This window comes from Vombatus ursinus, unplaced genomic scaffold, assembly GCF_900497805.2.
Source record: "Vombatus ursinus unplaced genomic scaffold, bare-nosed wombat genome assembly UNPS02014853.1, whole genome shotgun sequence".
Taxonomy (NCBI): Eukaryota; Metazoa; Chordata; class Mammalia; order Diprotodontia; family Vombatidae; genus Vombatus; species Vombatus ursinus.
The window spans coordinates 73,790-93,962 of record NW_020954631.1 but is presented as its reverse complement, the minus strand read 5'-3'; the positions used below and the strand labels follow the sequence as shown (position 1 = coordinate 93,962).

General features: G+C 44.4%; 1 long non-coding RNA gene across 9 annotated transcripts in view; it reads right to left on the bottom strand.

Annotated features, from left to right (window-relative positions):
* The window catches only part of LOC114027204, a 32,893-nt gene that overhangs the window by 5,814 nt on the left and 6,906 nt on the right, over window positions 1-20,173 (bottom strand). The window contains exons 2-7 of one of the 9 annotated variants that reach the window (XR_003567226.1): window positions 18,864-18,939; window positions 18,426-18,558; window positions 18,122-18,319; window positions 17,289-17,480; window positions 10,202-10,447; window positions 8,575-8,649 (exon numbers count right to left, since the gene is read on the bottom strand). This is a non-coding gene — a long non-coding RNA (uncharacterized LOC114027204). Of the gene's footprint in view, window positions 1-4,389; window positions 4,467-8,574; window positions 8,650-10,201; window positions 10,448-14,917; window positions 15,066-17,288; window positions 17,481-18,121; window positions 18,320-18,425; window positions 18,559-18,863; window positions 18,940-20,173 lie in introns of all 9 variants that reach the window. The other 8 variants (XR_003567231.1, XR_003567228.1, XR_003567229.1 and 5 more) reach the window with 8 other exon arrangements.

Sequence of the window (20,173 nt, the reverse complement as noted above, 5' to 3'; positions counted from 1 at the left end):
TTTACATGGCTCCAAAATCTGTCAATATCCTAACAGTAAAATCTACTCCCAGGAATGAAATTTGGGTCCCCAAGGGCAGCCCCTCTTTTTATTGCTTCTGCTTTTTCTCTTTTCCCTTTCTAATGTACCTCTTCTTACTAATAATCAACTGAAAGTAATTGAGGTAATGGTGTGGTGAAAAAGGATTCTCATATGCTGGTGGCAAGCCTTTGGGTGGAAGTCCCAAGTTCTCAGCTGACTTCTGTTTAATTGTCTATTTGCTCCCTGGGTGTTACAGATGGCCTTGATACCTTTTTGGGTATGGCCATTACACTGGTGTCTTGTGGCCTAAGGGATAGGGCTGAACTCAGAGCTACCTAGTAATCCCATCCATCTCTAGCAAGTTATGCCCAGACGAGGCACTGGTCAAGTCTGTCCATGCTTGAAGTTCAGCTCCATAACACAGCCTTGGAACCTTTCAGTAAGAGTCCAATTCAAAATCAATGACGGCAGTTTGTGGATGTGAAACTGAGCCTTTAGCAAATGGCACCAGTTTGTGGTGACCATCGTTCTCTTTCACGAACACGTTTTTTAAAGATGTGGTCAGCTGTCTCATGCATGCCCCAGTGATGGCTGTGTAGATCCAAACAAGACATTTCTGCTCGCCACTGCTACTAGTCTAGAAGGCATGAGACAGCTGACCACATCTTTAAAAAACGTGTTCATGAAATTGGGAAAGAATTTTCACAATCAGTGTCTCCAATAAGGGCCTCATTTCTAAAATATATAGAGAATTAGGTCAAATTTATAAGAATACAAGCCATTCCCCAATTGATAAATGGTCAAAGGATACGAACAGGCAGTTCTCAGATGATGAAATTAAAGCCATCTATAGTCATATGAAAAAATGCTCTAAATCACTGTTGATTAGAGAAATGCAAATCAAAACAGCTCTGAGGTACCACATCACACCTACCAGATTGGCCAACATGACAAAACTGGAAAATGATAAATGTTGGAGAAGATGGGGGAAAATTGGAACACTAATGCATTGTTGATGGAGTTGTGAACTGATTCAACCATTCTGGAAGAACAATTTAGAACTAGGCCCAAAGGACTATAAAAATGTGCATACCCTTTGACCAGCAATACCACTACTAGGTCTGTATCCCAAAGAGATCATAAAAATGGGAAAAGGACCCACATGTACAAAAAATATTTATAGGACCTCTTTTTGTGGTGGCAAAGAATTGGAAATTGAGGAGATGCCCATCCATTGGGGAATGGCTGAACAAGTTGTGGTATATGAATGTAATGGAATACTATTGTGCTATAAGAAATGATGAGCAGGTGGACTTCAGAAAAACCTGGAAAGACTTGTACGGACTGATGCTGAGGGAAGTGAGCAGAGCCAGGAGAATGTTGTACACAGTAACAGCCACATTGTGTGATGACTACTGTTGACAGACTTAGCCCTTCTTAGCAATGCAAGGATCTAAGACATCTCCAAAGGTCTCATGATGGAAAATGCTGTCCACATCCAAGGAAAGAACTATGGAGTTTGAATGCAGATTGAGGCACACTATTTGTTCTTTTTTTTCTTCTGTTTTGTTTGGTTTCCTCTTTCTGGCGGTTCCTCCTATTGGTTCTAATTCTTTCTTACAACATCACTAATGTGAAAATGTTTAATAGGAATGTATATGTAGAGCCTCTATCAGATTGCGTGCCATCTTGGGGAGGGAGGTGAGGAGGGAGGGGGAGAAAAATTTAAAACTCGAAAAGCTTCTGGAAGTGATTGCTGATAAATCAAAATAAATTAATTTTTTAAAAAAGTGCTCATGTTTCTCCCCCCAAAAATCTCCAAAGAAGACTTTAAGAGTTTAAGCCAAACTGACCTTTGCTGTCTTTCTCCTTTTGGTTTTTCCCAGTGATGGCTTGAGAGAGATTGCTGAGAAGTAAAGCAACAGCTGAACTAGTCTTTGGAAAATTGTGATGGCAGCCACTGAATCCTAGACCAAGGGTAGGGAATCTGTGGCCTTGAGGCCACACGTGGCCCTCTAAGCTCTCAAGTGTGGCCCTTTGACTGAATCTGAACTTCACATAACGAATCCCCTTAATAAAAGGATTTGTTCTGTAACACTTGGACTCAGTCCAAAGGCTACCCCCCGAGGACCTAGAAGGCTACACGTGGCCTCGAGGTCGCAGGTTCCCCACCCTGTCCTAGACAATTTCTTAATTTGCAAAGGTTCTTTGGGTGATTGTCTCACTTCTGGCTCAGTGCTCACTCCATATTGAGACACTATGTGTACTTGACGGAGGCATTTTTCAATTAGCTGGCCTAACATACTCCTAAGTTTTTCCCCATCTTCTTCTAGTGTCTTTCCAAAGAACATGAGCTCATCTAGGTCTGCCAACACTCCCACAAGCTGCTCCCTAAGATGTCAAATCCAACAGCGCGGATGAACACTGCCTTCCCTTTCTCCTCCTCTGCCATCAAGATCTGGAAGTATCTGTTCAGCAAATTCAAAACTGAAAACCATTGACAACTTAGCAAGTTGGCCAGAGCATCTTGAACTACTGGTGTGTTGTGCTGGCCAACTTTAGTCCTCTTGTCCAGAGTCTGCTAGCATCTTCAAGAAGCTACAGGCCGTCTCCACACTGATACACCAGAGATAACCTCTGGGGCTGGCCACAGCAAAGTCACACTACCACTCATATAACTATCTATGGGGGCATCCTTGGGTCACATGGTCATGATGTGATCACTGGTCCCTGGACCCCAGCTTCTCCAAGTCAAACATTCCTTTCTGCTGGCACATCTCTCAGCAGTTTCTCTGGGTTCCTGGTTTTCACTCAGCTTCCTAAGGCAGTCAGATCATACATTGCAGCTTGGAAATCGTGCTTAAACTCAATTCTTTCCAGCATCGGATCAAGCTGTGGTGTCTTTTGTTTCAACTCAAGACTAATTCGGTGCCTCCAAGTCTCAGTCAGCAGTCTCTGTGGTGGGCTATCTACTTTGGTGAGAAGTACACTGGATAAATTTGGTGTACGCCCACCGCAGTGTCCTACCACCACTCAAATGCCCTTCTAGGCTCTCCAAACATCTCTGTCACATGAGTTGGACTTGGAGTCTTCCGATCCTTTTCCTATTCCAGGTATATGGCGATGCTGCAATGCCTCCGACGCGTTTCTGACCTAGACAACCCATGTTCCTTCTCCAGTGGGACATGGGTCCTGTCCTGAGAAAATTCCCAACTTACGGCTAGGGTTCTACTGTGGTGCAACACCATACGCTGGGTTATCTTTGGGGAACCAGCGTCAGTGTTCACCTTCTTCTTTTGAGCCCACATTTTGCTAGGAAACCCTTGGCACTGAGAACTTGTCCTAGTCCTGTTACGCTTGTGCGAGGCCCCCTCAATTGGCCAACGCTTAAAGAGACTCTCCATGTTCCCAACCATGTGGGAGTCCCAACTCTTAGTGGCCCCCTGATTTATGATATCTATAGGAGCTCACTGAGGTGGGTAAGGGATTCTTGCTAAGGCAATAGTCCTAGCTCAAAGGGCCCCCAATTTGTGTTTCGGTTACAGGAATGACGATGGCTTTTCCCTTTAAGGATGCTCGAACAACAGGCAGAACTCACGCATTGCCAGCTGGCCTCAGCACTCGAATCCAAACCCTGGGCCAACATCCACAAGTTATGGAGCCACTTCCCGGAGAACTAAATCTGCTTAGGCCCACCTTTACAGGAACCACAGAACAAGCCAATTTTGAAAGAGTCCACAATTAAAAAGCCAAGAATGAGATTCCTGTTATTAAACCTACATCATCTTTCACTGTGACAGCAGGCAGGTCACAAAAAAAAACAACAACAAAAAAAGCCCAAACCATATCCCATCCTTGCTACCAGATGCACTAGGTTCATTGGACTAATTCTGAAGGTGGAAGAGGTGATCAAACTGACATTTAACTGTAAATGCTGTCTAAATGAGTTGATATGTGGTAAGCATGACCTCTGTGCCACTTGATGGAAAAAGCTAAATCCAACACGAACAGCAAAGTAGAGCTGCAACAGATAGACTCATCTTCCTGAATTCAAATTTGGCCTCAGACATTTACTAGCTGTGTGACCCTGGGTAAGTCACTTCACCCTGATTGCCTCAGTTTCCTCATCTGTAAAATAAGCTGAAGAAGGAAACGGCAAACCGCTCCAGTATCTTCGTCAAGAAAACCCCAAGTGGGGTCATGGGGTCAGACGTGACTGAAATGGTTGAACAACAAAAAACAACAAATCCAAAACACATTTTTCTCATCTCTCTCTCTCTCTTTCTCTCATACACATACACACACACACACACACACACACACACACACACACACACACACACACTCAACCTCTACCTAGTTTAATACCTTCTACTCTTGAAAGTAGGCCCCACTTTCTATTCTTTATTTGATTGATTCCGATGTGGTAATGCTCTCTTGCTGCACTTCAGAAACCAATCAACCAACAAAGCAAAAAAGGAAAAGAAAAATTGATGTAAATATATGTTACACAGAGACACATAAATATATGTTAGTGACAGGCTCTCATGATGAAAATCACGCCTTGATAGAATAGTCAAGACTATTGTTTTTTTAGGTGGGCATCAGTAATAAGAAGGTGTACGGGGGCTTGATTCCCTTTATGTGGTTTTTACCAACATCTTTGAAATAATGAAAGATGGTCTTTGGGCTGAGACAAATGATTATTAATAACCAATGATAAATGAATTAAAAAAAAAAAAGAAAAGGCAATAAATTTTTTAAAAATAACCACTGATTTTCTCCTTGTTCTCTTACCTTCATTTCAAGACCTCAAACCTCTGAAGGTTGAGCTACCCTTCTCTATCCAGACCCCACCCAGGTGGGGCAGCCATTGTGTTCAGCTCAGGTTTGGGTTTGGGTGGGGGTGAATTCTTTGAATCCATCGCCCAAGGCAGGGGGTAACTTAAGAACTAAGTGACAATCGAAGAGCAGGCCCAGTCCCTCATCGTAGTATTCATTCTCTCACTAATTGTTAACCAATCAGAATATGCCTCTTCAAAAATGACTTAAGTGTTTGTCTTTAGGTTATGGATTTCACTGTTAAAAGACTGATGTAAATATGGAATAAAAATCAGTAGCAGATTAGTAACTGAATTAGGGTATCAGTATTTTTGACATTTCAGGATCTAGCCCCAGTTAGGTGGTCAAAATGCAATGATTTGACTTCAGTTGAGAACCTGAAATTGCAAAGGAAAAGATTTTTAGAAATCAGGCTGTAACCAGCTTTAGTCTGAGAGTAAGGTTGGATAACCATCTGGTTAATCACGTCCACCTACCTTTCAGGCTACTGTAGGAAGCCCTCATTAAATCTAACACTACACAAACTACTGGATATGGTTAAATGATTAGTTATTGTGATCTGTGATTATTATATAAAAGTCTTAAATGTTTTCTTGGACTGTTCAACTATTCAATTATTATTTAATTCAACTATTTAATTTACTCCCTCTGTGAAAGCTCTTGAAGGTTTCTGCCCAGGGAAAGTCGCCATGCCCTGCAAGCGTTAAATCAAATTCCTTAGGTCTCTTGGCTCTTTGTTCAACTTAGAATCTAATAATATTTGAGCCCAGCACAATTTAAGCTAACTTAATGATAACAGGTGTGATTTCAAACTCTTTGTAAAACTTTACATGTGTTTCCTAGAATATGCAGTTTGAAATTCCTGGGAGGACTGGAATTGGAAGCTGGAATGCTTATGGCAGTTCTTTATCTGATAAGTCTCAAAGAAAGGTAAAGGGAGGCAGGGGACTGAGAACTGAAGTAAAGGAAAAGATTATATGGAGCTACGAAATTGTCATCATGTGTCTTTTAAAAAAACAGAAACACATGAATTTATGGATAATAATAATTTTTCTTCTCAAGTGTTAAGAGTACTGGGCCTTGGACATTGAAATGTTAGCATTAGTGATTATAAATCCGGATATGATTTGATTTAAGCCAAAATCTGTTCTGAAAGAACTAAGAACAGGGTCTGAGTGCGTTCTCCAATCGGGATAATTGTGGCAAATTAGAATCTAACACAAAAGACACTTGTTACTTGGCATTAAGAAATTTATTAGCTGTGTGGCCCCAAGCAAGTTATTTTATGTCTATTTACCTCACTTTACTGTTCTGCAAGGGGATAATAACAGCAGCCACCTTCCAGGGTCATTGTGAGGATCAGATGCTTGTAAGGTGCTTAACACAGTGCTTGGCACATGAATGTGAACTACTTTTATTATTTCTTTAATTAGATGTAATTGCTTCATATTTGATAACTTCATATGGGTTTTTAGATGTGATCAGTATACAATTCCAATGGTGAAGAGACGAAGGATTTTCTGTGTAAGGCAATCTGGAAGCTCATTCACCTGAACTGAGGTCACCTGATTGGTAACAGGTTTTGTTTCAAGTTTCAAATACACGATATTATTTATGGCATTGTTATGTTTCTAAATGGCCTTAGATTGTGTAATCTGGTAAACAATAAGCAATTTCTCTTATAATCTAGACATTGTTAGATTAAGAATTGTACTGTTAAAAGAAAAAAAAGATTTCAGAAGCTGTTAGGTCATTTTATCAGCCCTGCTGACCATGTGTTGCAATATTCTGAAGCACGGTAAGAACTTAAATTTCCAAGGTTTTTTTCCTTTTCTCTTTTTGGTGAGGCATTTGGGGTTAAATGACTTGCCCAGGGTCACACAGCTAGTTAAGTGTCAGGCGTCTGAGGCCAGATTTGAACTCAGGTCCTCCTGACTCCAGGGCCGGTGCTCTATCCACTGGGCCACCTGGCTTCTAAACTTCCAAGTGTTGCCTATGTTTAAGAGGAAGGTTCACCTAAAAGTATTTGGCTATCACTTAGGAAAACGATGAGACTGTTAACTAAGTTACTTGGAGTTACTGTCTCAATTTTAAAAACCTATCAAGTATTTACATAAGTATCTTTAAAACAGGGAAAATTGGTAATTGTACAAAGAAAAGACCTCATCAAATCTCTTTTGTAAACTTACAAGGATTCTTGGAACCATCTAGTCATAAATTCTGATCAGTCCTGTGCAAGGTTTCTGTGCTGTGGAATTCCTACTGAGTAAATGGGCACCCTTGTATAAAATGGGGAGTGGAAGTGTCAAGCCTGCTTATGGTGTAGAGTGGATTTCATCTCAAGTTTTATACACAGACATATACTTACACATGCATATATCCTTATATACGTATATACACATATATGAATAAAAAAATCTGGAAGTTTACAACAATTGGTCAGTGCTATTTTCCTAGGGATTTAAGTGAACTGTCGCATATTCACTATCTATATGGGATTCCAAAATGTAATTATTTTTCTTGATTTCTAGTGACATATTTTAAGATAAAGGGAAGAAAAGGACTTTGAGTAAAATTTCAAAGGCCTGGTAAACTTTGTTGCTGTGATAAAGTTAATTTAATTGGGTATATATATCTTTTTTGGTTTAGAAAAACTGAATCTCCTCCCCATTGCAAACATCTTTTAACTAGAGGAGGGTGGTACTTAAGAATTTGTGATGATTAGTTTATTTTATTTTTAAGACCTTTGGGATTTATGATACTTAAAGATAATTTATACCAACTTGGTTTTGATAAATTCCAATTTTCAAGATTTATTTTTGCTTTAAGGTTGAATAACAGTTTAGATCTCTAAGTTTAGATGTTTCCAACTAATTTACTTCATGAAAGTTTAGTGATTATCTTTTTAACATCAGGATAAATTTTAAGCTGTTTTTAAGAAAGGGAAATACTTTTAGAAGGAATGTTTTAAAAAATCTTTTGTTAAAAAACAAAACAAAACAACTTTTGTGTGATTTTTAGAAAGTCTACTTAATTTTATCTGTAAGCCAATTTACTGCAATAATTTGATGGTATTAATAACAATTGTGTCTACACCTACTGTGATGAAGTGAGACTTTATTGTTTGAGGAGAAAGCTTTTTTGGGACCCTGAATATTCTTTTTGGAGTTTCATTTTTAGGTCTGTTGTGTCCTTGGACCATCCTTAAATGGATGCTTTAAAAAAAAAAAAGTTAGTAGTTAGCAGTTCAATGGAAGCAACATCTGAGGTCTAAGGTCTGAATATCTGTCCCTGAAAATAAGGTAGTTACCTTGGGAAAGCTAATTCATTCTCTTAATTCATTTTCCCATACAAGAAATCTGTCCAACTGGTTCCATATGCTAGGCTACTTATAGTGGTGTAGGCCTTGATGCTGTTTCTAAACCATGTCCCTGCTTAGAGCTCTCACAGCAAATTTCTATTATCAGGGTAGGCAAACAGTGGAATTTTGTTATTGCAATACTGAATCTACTAGTTATTAGATTAATACTGAGGCACCTGAATTACTGTAAAAAGCTGAAAGTAGGAAGATCTTGCTATTTTGATCTGCATTTGCTGTCATTCCATGGCCTAAGCAATTGCATTAAGCCAGGCTTAAAGTCAGTCAGGTAGGACATTTTCCATTCAAAAAAAAAAAAATATATTGGGGAAACTGAGTCAGGAAAATCCTACCTCAGTCCATGCCAAGAGTCGTTTTTCCCAACCTTCCCGTGAGAACTCCACCTGCAGTTCATAGATGTAGGTCTCCTACAGGAGAAGTAGACAAGCTGACATGAGCCAGGGCTACTGAGACAATGATTGACTAAGTAAAAGTAAAGGAAAATAATGAAATGACGTCCTCACATTTTGCTGATACAGCGAAAGAGCCCTTAAAGGAAATTCTTCAGAAAACCTAAGTTCATTGACAAATCAGAAAAGAGACATTTAATGAACTGAGCAGGTCATTTTTGAAAATGAGAAAATAGAAAAAACTGAACTATCTCAAAAGAAGCACAAAAGTAGCAATCTTGAAAACTGGAGAAGAAATAGATAAAAGGGAAAACCAAAAATGATGACAGATACAATAAACCTAAGGAAGAACCAAATGGGCTTTTTTTTCCCTCAAAAAGAATATCCAAACCAACAAACCTTAGCTAACCTGTTCAAAAATGATGGAGAGATGCAGAGAGGAGAGAAGAGAGGGAGAGAGGGAGAGAAAGAAAGGGGGGGGGATGGGGGAGGGAGAGGGACAGAGAGAGGAGGGAATCAGAAAATGATCCGAATGAAAAAATGAGCACATGAGCTCACTGCTCCGGCTTTAGTACGTCTTCAGCTGCTTCCGGGACGTCCCCTAAGCGTCTCAAACAGAACTCTCTAGCTTTCCTTTCAAAGGTTGGTCCCTCCTTCTACCTTCCTTATTACTGTCAAGGACATCATCACCCTCAACTCCTCATTCTTACTCACCACCTACCCCTCCACAGCCAATCTGCCGTCAAGGCCTGTTGATTCTATCTTCACAAAATCTGTCCTATATGTACCCTTCTCTCTCCTGACACAGTCACAACCTACCAAGGCCCTTATCACCTCTCACCTTGACGACTGCAATAGTCACCTACCTGGTCTTCCTGCTACAAGTCTCTCCCCACTCCGCTCCACCCTCCACTCAGCTGCCAAGGTTGCACCTCACTCTGCATCCTACCCTATCCCCCTAAATGAACTTCAGTGGCTCCCTATGACCTCCAGGATCAAAATATAAATTCCTATGTTTGGCATTCAAGGCTTTTCATAGCCTTGCTGCTTCTTACCTTTTCCATGTTCTTTACACCACTTCCCCCACTACACATATTCTACGATCCCATCTCCATGCCTCTGCGCTGTCATACCTGTAATGCTCTATCACTGTCACATTCTTCAAGACTCAGTTCAAACGCCACCTTGTGCCAGCCTCCTCCACTGCTCAGGTGTTACCCTTTTAGATCACCTTTATCTACTTTGTATCCTGTATCTTTTATCTTGTATGCACCTGTTGTTTGCATGTTGTCTCTCCCAATAGACTAGGAGCTGCTTGAGGAAAGGGACCCTCTCTTTTGCTTTTCTGTCTATCCCCAGTACTTAGCCTAGTGTCTGCCACAGAGTAGGTACTCAATGAATGCATGCTGACTGCCTGCCTCTTTTCAGAATGTGTAGCTGTAGACTCGGAGGAGAAAGGGGCACCTCCCCAGTCTGCTGCTGGTGGCACGTGGAGCTCCAGGCCCCAGCTTCTCTGCTCCTTGGGGATTCTTTCTCTGAGTAGCTCTGATAGAGATGCTTTCAGGCTTACCAGGTATTTTGTGTCCAGGTGACAGGAGGAGAGGCTCCGATAACCAGCTGCCAGGAGATGTGGGAAGGAAAGATGGCAGTTCAGCGATCTCACAGTTTTTCTTCTTTTCTTGTTTTATGTCTTAGCCTTCCAGGGAGGCATAATAGAAATTATGAGTTACTGTTTCCCACGTCACGTCTCAGTCAATGCACGCTTATGAATTTGGGAGTGTTTTTGTAGTAGACAAGATAAATATCTGTCCTATATCTGGAAAACAAAATGAAAAAGATGAACTCACAAGAGAGAGAAAATAATATTATCAATACCTATTTTTACACAATCCAATGCTCACAAAATTAAGAACTTAAAGGAAACCCTAACCTTAACCTACAAAAATGTACACTAACCAAACTGTTAGGAAAAGAAGGAAAGATCTTCAATCTTTATCTCAATCTCAGGGACTAAAATTGAACAAGCCAGGAAAGAACTAACTAAAAAACTGACAAAGCAGGAAAGCCCCCATCCAGGTCTAGACAGATTTGCAACTAAGGGGCAGCTAGGTGGTGCAGTGGATAGAGCACCGGCCCTGGATTCAGGAGGACCTGAGTTCAAATCCGGCCTCAGACACAAAACAGTAGCTGTGTGGCCCTGGGCAAGTCACTTAACCCCACTGCCTAACAAAAAAACAAAAAAAAACAAAAAAAGACAGATTTGTAACTGAATCCCACTCCTGCCACCAAAGCGATTCTCAGCAACCCAAAAGGAAAGCACTTAGCCCATCTCCATTTATGGGAAATGATGCTCCTGATGCAGAAATGAAGCAGACACTGCCCAAGGTTCTAAACTTTTAAATAAAATCTAAGCAAAACAACCCAATTGTAATAGGACTATTACTATGTCAAATCCAAACAAGATTTGATAATAACCAAGTTAGAGTTATACCAGAGATTCAAGGTGGATGTGATATTCAGAAAGCAATGAACACAATCATATTAAAAGAAAAAAAAGCCCCATATGTCAATGTCTTGGCACATAGCCACCCTGAAAAATGAAGGGAGATCCCCCCCAAAACTCTCATGGTCACACTGACATTCAAGGCAAGGCAGAAATAGGCCCAGAGCCACTTGGTTTCTCTAGTTCTTAATATCTTACTTCTAATTCATTTATACTATGTTCAACGCAAGGTTTTTTTGGTTTTGTTTTGTTTGTTTGTTTTTGGTGAGCAATTGGGGTTAAGTGACTTGTCCAGGGTCACCCAGCTGGTAAGTGTTACGTGTCTGAGGCTGGATTTGAACTCAGATCCTCCTGCCTTCGGGGCCAGTGCTCTGTCCACTATATCACCGAGCTGCCCCCAATGCAGGTTTTGAGAGTGCCATCTCAGGGCAGCTAGGTGTTGCAGTGGATAGAGCACCGGCCCTGAAGTCAGGACGACCTGAGTTCAAATCCGGCCTCAGACCAAACACTTGACACTTACTAGCTGGGTGACCCTGGGCAAGTCACTTAACCCCAATTGCCTTAAAAAGAAAAAAGAGAGAGAGTACCATGACCCTCTGTTTATTCACACTGAGCCCAGCGTTCACTAATCCTGTGAGCTCTTTGGTAGCACCCCTGACATCTCTCCAAACTTCTCCTTTCTGAACCTGTGTATGACTTCCCATTAATCCCTACTAAACCGCACGTGCTTCGCCTCTGTCCCAGTTCCTGAGCCGACACCTTCTCTTTGGTTCTTGATTCTGTTCTCCAGCGTGTCAGCGCTCCTTCCCTCCCTCCTTCTTTTGTACCGTCTTCCCCTGCGTCACCCCAGTGATGGGGGCCATCATTAGGCTGGCCCATCTTTGGGGGCTCTTGGCCCTGTCCAGCATAGCTGAGGCAGGCAAACAACAGGTCTCTCTGTGGTTTCTTTCTGGCTGCTTCCAGGTCCCTGTGCACCTTCCCCTCTTTTTCCTGCCCCTGGATGTCACTGATGGCTCTTCCTTCTTCCTCATTCCCTGCTGCTCCTTCCAGGGTGAATCCAGGAAATGATGCCCCTCTCAGAAAGCTCCCCCAGAACAGGGGCCTCCAGCATCTTGATGTAGTCAGGTAAGAATCTCCCTCTGCTTCAACATTATTTTTCTCCATCACTTTCTTGTTGAAACCCCTTTTAAAAATGTTTTCAAGAAACACTTCATTCTCTGATACTTTCAAAATAAAAACCTATTCTTCATTACCTGGCAGTGACAGAAATACAAACACAATAAGGCTCCTACAGCCCCTTGTTTATTTGGGGCAGCCCATCTGTGGGCCTGAGCTCTGAGAAGCAAGGACAAGGAAATTCTCCCTCCTGTGCCACTCGGCCACTGACCCTTGGACGCAAAGGCTCTCTGGCTCTACTCGGCAGGAGGACCCAACGTAGACTTCCATTCCCTGCTCCCTAGAAGCCTAGAAAAGTGCCCTACCCAGTTTCTAAAATAAGATCGTCTTGAAGATCATGTCTGAGCCTGTTGCCTCCTGTATAAAGCGAGGGTGACAGACTGGATGGTGAACAAATTTACCAAGTCAACAAGCATTTACTAGGTGCCTACTACGTGCCAGGCCCTGAATACATAGGACAAAGAGGAAAGGGTCTGTGCTCTCAAAGAGCCTACATTCTATTGGGGGTTGTGGGTGGAGATCCAAATGTCCACAAAGACATTTAATATGAGAAAAACTGAGCAGGGAGCTCTCATGAACAATTAGTATCAGGGAAGACTTTTCAGAGGAGTTGGAAAGTAGGTGAAATCTTAGAAAAAAGAAAAGATTTTGGAGAGCCAGAAATGAGTGAGAACCTCACAATTATGGGATAGGGCACGTGTGAGTGCATGGAGGAGGTGGGTAACTTAGTGTGTTGTTCAGAAAAGTTTCCCACTTGGACTGGAATGTAGATTTCTAACAGGAAATGAATTTAGGGCAGAAATGTGGGTGGGACAGGCCTTAACGGTCAGCCTAAGGAGTCTACTTTTTAACTTACAGGCAATGGGGAGCCATTAAAGGCTTGTGAGCAGGAGAGTAACAAGGTCAGACCTGTGTATTAAGAATGAATTTGGCAGCTGTGTGGTGATTGGCTTACAGAGAGGCAAGACACACTGAAAGGAGATAGATCAGTTAAGAGGCAAAGGGGATAAGGGCCTCTCCCAGCTCACATCCCCCTAGATACAGCCGCCACATATTCCAAACCATCTTTGGTACGTGCGAGAGCTAGTTCTACCAAAGCTGGCAACAAATCCAAGGAGAAGGCAGCCTTCACCAAGTGCTGCCTTGCCAGACAAAGACTTCCTCCATCTAAAGAAATCAGACTGATGGGTTATCTGGGCCCTTCACTGCCCAGACCCAGATAGGCCGGCTCCCCTTGAGGAAAGGCAGGCAAATGGCATCAGTGTGGGTGAGAAATTGGATTGGATCAAGCAATGGGTGCCTGTGTCTGGACAGGATAAGAGATCTGACGTCACTGAATGACAAAAGGGCTCTTTTGTAGTCCAGGCCAGTCAGAAAGATGACCACCAAGACACCTTACAATGACCGAAACACAAAAGTCTGAGCCTCTCGGGTGAAGTGGCCGACGACGTCATCACACTGCGAGGCCAGGGTGTTTCACTGCAGTACAGACAAGACATCACGCCTTGGAGAAGAGCAACTTGGCCGTGGCTGCTGCCAGGGTTCACGGACCACTTCTGGGGGAGTATGTTTCCAAGGTGATGACTTTTTTTTTAAGTGATGAGGGTCTGAAGGAGGGCAGTGGAAAGAAGTGGATTGTTGTAAGAGATGTTGTGGATGGATGTTAGTATCAACAGGACCGAGCAAAAGACTGGATATGCGGGGAGAAGGTTAAGGAAGAATTAAAGGCTTCTCTGAAGTTGTAAGAAACAGAAACAAGACGTTTAGAGTAGAGGCAGCGTTAGGATGGTAGAGAATGAGTTGTTTTGCACGTGTTGAGTTTGACAGACCAGTGGGACAATGAAAAAAGTGTTTTAGATTTAGAAGCAAAGTGCCTGGGTTTGAATCCTAGTTCTGCCACTTACCAATTGAGTGACCTTGGGCAAATCACTTAACTTCTCTAGGCCTGAGCATCTCATCTACAAGTTGAACTAGAGAAGGGAAGAGAAAGGAATAAGCACTTATAGAGCACCTGCTATGTGCTTAGCACTCTACTAAGCACTTTACAAATATGATCTCATTGGATCCTCACAACAACAATGGAAGGTATGATGATCCTATTTTATAGCTGAGGAAACTTAGGCAAATGGAGATGAAGTGACTTACCCAGGGTCACACAGGGAATAAGTATCTGAAGATGGATTTGAACTCAGATTTTCTCATCTGTGGGAGTTAAATGGTGCAGTAGATAGAGTGCCGAGACTGGAGTTAGGAAGACCTGAGTTCAACTCCGACCTCAGACCCTTACCCGCTGTGTGACCCTGGGCAGGTCACTTCACTCTGTCTCAGTTTCCTCATCTGTAAAATGAGCTAGAAAAGGAAATGGCAAACCACTCCAGTGTCTTTGCCAAGGAAACCCTAAATGGGGTCAGGAAGAGTTGGACACAACCGGACAACAGCTTTCCTGACTCCAGTCAGCCACCGAGCTGGCGAGGTGACTCAATGAGCTCTATGGTCCCATGCCATGGCGATGCTACAGAATAGGCAGGGAGAGAGACTCCACTTGGATGTAAAGATTCCTGAGTCATCTGTATAGGTATGATACATGAACCCGTGGCAGTCACCTACCTTCCAACTTCCCTCTTTCTGTTCAGCTGAGTCATGCTTGCCTTTCCAATCTCCAGATAACCAATCAATGGCCAACCTCTCTCCAATCCATCTCCTCTTCTTGACTCCCGAGGCCACCACGTTGGTTCAGGCTCTCAACCTTTCTCACCTGAAATATTTCAATAGCCTTCTAACTGGTCTCCCTGCAGCTAGCCTCTGTTCTTTCTTGTCCTCATCTTCATCCTCCACAGTGGCCCAGTTGATATTGTCAAAACGTAGGTCTCATTATGTTAATCTCCTACTTAGGAACTTCCAGTAGTTTCCTATCACCTCTAGGACAAACTGTGGTCTCTTCTGTTAGACATTTAAAACCTTTCATAATCTGGTTCCGATCTATCTTTTCAGAGTGACACACAGTAGGGAAAGAAGGGAATGTTTATATAGTGCTTACTATGTGCCAGGCACTATGCTAAATGCTTTACAAATATGATCTCATTTGGTTCTACCAACAACCCTAGGAAGTAGGCTCTAGTATCATCCCCATTTTACAGTTGAGGAAACTGAGGCAAACAGAAGTTAAGTGACTTGGTCAGGCTCACACCACTAATAAGTATCTGATGATGGATTTGAACTCAAATCTTCTTGACTCTAGGCCCAGTGCTCTGTACACTGTGGTGCCCCTCATACCTCCTTGGTACTCCCCATCATTCACTCTGTGCTCAGGCCAAATTGGCCTAACTTGCTAGTCCCCATAAATATTTGTGCTCCACTTCCAAACCTTTGCATAGGGTGCCCCCTATGCCTATCTCCCTCCTCACCGCTGCCTAGTAGAAGCCCTAGTTCCTTTAAAAACACAGCTTAGGGGATATTTCTCCCAGGATGCCTTTCCCCACCCCATCTCCCTGAAATGGCTCTGTACCTGTACACACTCTGTGCCTCCTTATGTGCCCCCGCCCCCACTCTGAGAGGAGGGACTGTATCCCCAGTGGCCTGGCATACAGAGCCCCTCAACAAGTGCTCATTGACTCAGATTGAGAAAACGTGTAGAAGACCAGGAGAAGGAAAGAGAGGGTGGGGTGGGGTCAAAGATCACACAAATGAGGCCTAAAGGAGATGGATGAGGAGAAAGTAAAGGAGACCGAGACGGGATGGTCAGACAGGTGGAAAGAAAACCAGGAGAGAACAGGGTCACCACAAGCAAGGAAGGAGAGATTGTATAAGAAGTCGATAGGGTAAAGTGGTACAGAGAAATCAAGGCTGAGGACTGAGAAAAGAGCATTGGCATTTGCTGTAGAAAGATCACTGATGACTTAGAGAGAGAAAGTCTTGTTGAGTGGTGGGGACATAAGCCAGACTACAACTGGTTCAAATGTGAGTCAGACGTGAGAGAGAAGAGTCGGGAGGTTAAGTAGTTCTTGTCAACAATTTCTCGACCTCGAAGGAGACCACAGGCTACGCAATCGAGGCATGTTTATAGGCAGCCTGGCAGGAACCAGTAGATACGGAAAAGCTGAAAATTAGGGAGAAGGGGGAGAATTGAAGGAACAAGGTTTCCCGGGAGGTAGGAAGATAATGAATGGAGGGGACAAGTAGAAAGGGGCCTTGCGTTAATATGAAGAAGACACGTCTCCCTCAGATACTGTAATAAAAGAGGAGAGAAGAGGGGATGATGGGGAGGAGTCTCACAGTAAAATGGGGAGTCTGGAGTCAGCAAAGGAGGATGGGGGGGTGCTGAGGAATCTCTGTTACTTGAACCTCTCCAATCTCCCATTTCTAATTGCCTATTGGACATCTTGAACTGGCTGTCCCGTAGCCCTCTTCGACTCCATGTGTCCAAAACAGGATTCGCTCTTTCTCCCCTAATTCACTTCTCTATTACTGTCAAGTGCACCACTGCCCAAGTTCCCAGTCTAGGTGTTCTCCTTGCCTCTTCATTCTCTCTTACCCTGAGTCCTGGCAAGTTTATCTTTATAATTTCTGTCATATATAAATTCCCTACTTCAATCCATCCTCTACTGAGCTGTCAAATTTATCTTTCTAAAGTGTGACCATGTCATTCCTCCAATTCAATAAATGTCAGTGCTTCCTATCATCTCAAGGATCACAAATAAAACCCTCTGGTGTTTCAAACCCTTGGCAATCTGGAGCTCTCCTACTTTTCCTTACTCACCCCGACATGCTGGGCAACGCAGTGACACTCCATTTCCATTACTGCCAGTGCCTTCTCTCAGTGACTATCTCTAAATTCTCGTCTATATATTGGCTTGACATAGTTATTTACATATTTTCTCCGCATTAAACTGGGAGCTCCTTGAAGTCATGGCCTATCTTTTGCCTTTCTTCCTATCCCCAGTACTTGGTATACCGGAGGCACTTGATAATTGCTTGTTACCTTGACTCCACGATCTTTTCCCATTCGCCTAGGTTGGGAGCACTTTGCCAGCTTGAGCTGTGGCTAAATTGCTTTTCTCCTAGATCCTTTTGCTGGTGCTGGTTCGAATCTCTGTTTTGGCAAAGAGCAAAAACCATTTGGTTTGTTGATTGTTAGGGAGCCGGCGGACGGGTAGCACATCTGCATCTGGTGCTATTGAAACAAAAACCAATAAAGAAAAGATATAAGCAACTGTGCGCTTAAGATTAAGCCAAGTTAGAGCCCAAGGATGGCCGGCCAGCTCGATTGGTATGCAACCACCGGCCCCGGTGGCCTAGAAAAGTACGCGCAATAGGAGGGGGGAGGGGGCTGAGGGGGAAAGGACCAACGAGCCTCCGCAGGGGCAGCCAGGCAGGTGAATGGAGGGGCAGCTGGAATTTTCCACCCCCTTCTGCGCATGCCGGCAGCGCCAGCCTGCCCGCCCGCCGGCCCGCCCGCCGGCCCGCCCTGGGCTCACTAACGTCACCAAAGCACACGTCAGTTCTTCCCGGGCTGGGTCTGCCGCAGTGGGCAGCGAGCTCTCGATGAGGCTGGCAGCTCGGCGGCGAGCTGCAGAGTTCCGCAATGCGGCATAGGCCCGTCGCCCCCCCCATGCCCAACGGTCCGCTGACCCGGCCTGCGCGGCAGCGGCGATCACCTGGCTGTCTAATGAGCATCAGCGGCTCCGGTAGATCCGGAGCCGCCGATGATCCGCCGCCGACGATCCGCCGATGATCCGCCGCCGCGGTCCTGCCTCCCGCCTCTGCCGTCGCCACCCCCCCATCCCCCCCCAGTGCCCTCCGCTCGCCACCTACCCAGCCGCTTTGGGCGATCCTTAAGCCTAATCCTGAATGCCCGCCTAGGCCGATATCGCCGATCCGTGGGCCGTCCTCCGTGTGCGGAGCCCCCGCCGCGCGGTGGCCCCAACTTCACCCGCCAACGCCCTGGACGGCCCGCCGCGGCGAAGACTACGCCGAAGGAGCCAGGTAAGGAGGAGGCGCGTGGCTGGGAGGCTGGGGGGGTACGAGAAGCCAGATCGTTAGGGAAGAAAGATGCCAGGGAAGGGGAGCAGGGGGGCTATACAGGGGGCTTTCCCGGCTAGTAAAGCTGAGCCCTGACCTGGCCCCCGGTCACCGACTGCGCTGGGGGCAAGGCAGGGCTCGAAAGGAGCGGGTGAAGGTCCCTTTCATTGTAGGATTGAGCGGGCGGACAACACCCCAAGATGGCGCCTGCAAGCCCAGGCCAGATCGTTCTAGAAAAAAAAACAACTGCATGGACTGCTGCATCGCAACCCCTTGTGGTGGTTCAGAGGGAAGCTGGCATTTTCTGCGCATGCCCGTCTGTCTCTCCCTCCCCCTCCCTTCTGCCTGCCTCCGTGGGCGGGCCCTGACCCAGACCACACCTCCCGCCTCATACCTCATTTGCTCCTCCCGCCTCTGTCAATCCTCATCCGCTCCTCCCTCCTCCCTCCCTCCTCCTCCCCCTCCCTCCTCTAAAAGAAAGCCCAAGTCATATGGTCTGACAAAACTGTTCGTTCTTTTTCTAGAGCCTTCTTACAAAGGAATCAGCAGATGATAAATCTAACAAGGTTCGTGTGAAAGCAAGTCTAGTCCAAGAGTTTTTAAGCTGGAGTCTGTGAATGTTAAGAGAAAAAAAAGGTTGTTATCTGCATTTCAGTTTTTCTTTTTCTGTCACTTCATTGTACACACTGACTCGTTCCTCTAAGGGAAAGGGCGCATCCCTAGCCTTTGGCACTGCACTGGGGAGTGTGAGAATAGCAGTCTCTAATACCAAACATGTCCAGAGGCTCTGAGCTAAAGTCACAGGCTTGGGGGTGGGAGAGGAAGGAGAAATTGTAACCGGTCTACGACTTGTGGGGCAGAGGGGTGGACAGGATAAGGCACACACACACACCAAAAATCTAAACTCTATTTTATATTTCTTTGCTATCTAGAGAAGAATCCAAGCACTTTAAGTGAGCCCTCTGTAGAGAACCACAAAAAAGGAAAATCCACATACATGAACAAGATTGTCTTCAATTGAGATCGACTGAAATCAGATGGCAACTAGAGTAAAGGGTTATAGATGTCAGTGGGGCTGAGTTCAGACTCCAAAGCTTTTCTAGCTGAGTAGGGCCTGCACCACGAGGATACATTATCATCAGACTTCAGCGCCCCTCACACTGGCAAATCTGCTCAGCCGTTGTATTCAAAAGGAGTTAACCTACCACGAGAAACACTCCCTAATAAGATGCAATGTCAAAGGATAAAGAGCACTTCTTAAAGGAAGGATTGCAAAGTATAAATGACCACATGAAAACCTACTCCACATCACTACTGGTATAGGAAGCATGGAAAGACAACTTCGAGGTTTCATATCACACCAGAAATTGGCAAAAAAAATGAAGGGTGTGACAACATTGAAGACAGGCACGTGGGTGCATTGTTAGTGGAGTTCTAAAATGGCCCATCCATTCTAGATGGCAGTTTAGAATTCTACTAGAAAAAGTGAGGTCACCTGGCCATAGTGGGTGGCCAAAGACCAAACACAGGTACCCAGACCTTCGTGACAATACTCTTGGGAGTAGCAGAGAGTCAGAAACAAAGAGGGTGCCCACTGCCAAAGGATTAGCTGGATAAGCCTTGGCACCTGCAACGAAATACTACTTTGCAGTAGAAGACAACGATAATCTCGAGGGTGCAGGTATAGTTGCGATAAGTAGCACCTGTAAAGCACCATCTAGAGTGACGCCTGCCGTACAAATGCCAAGCTCAGTCGAAAGAGTCTGAACTTGGAATAAGTGGGAAACCATGGCCCCAGAGGACCAAACCCAGAAGCCATTTCTCCTCCCTCAAACAAAGGGGGGG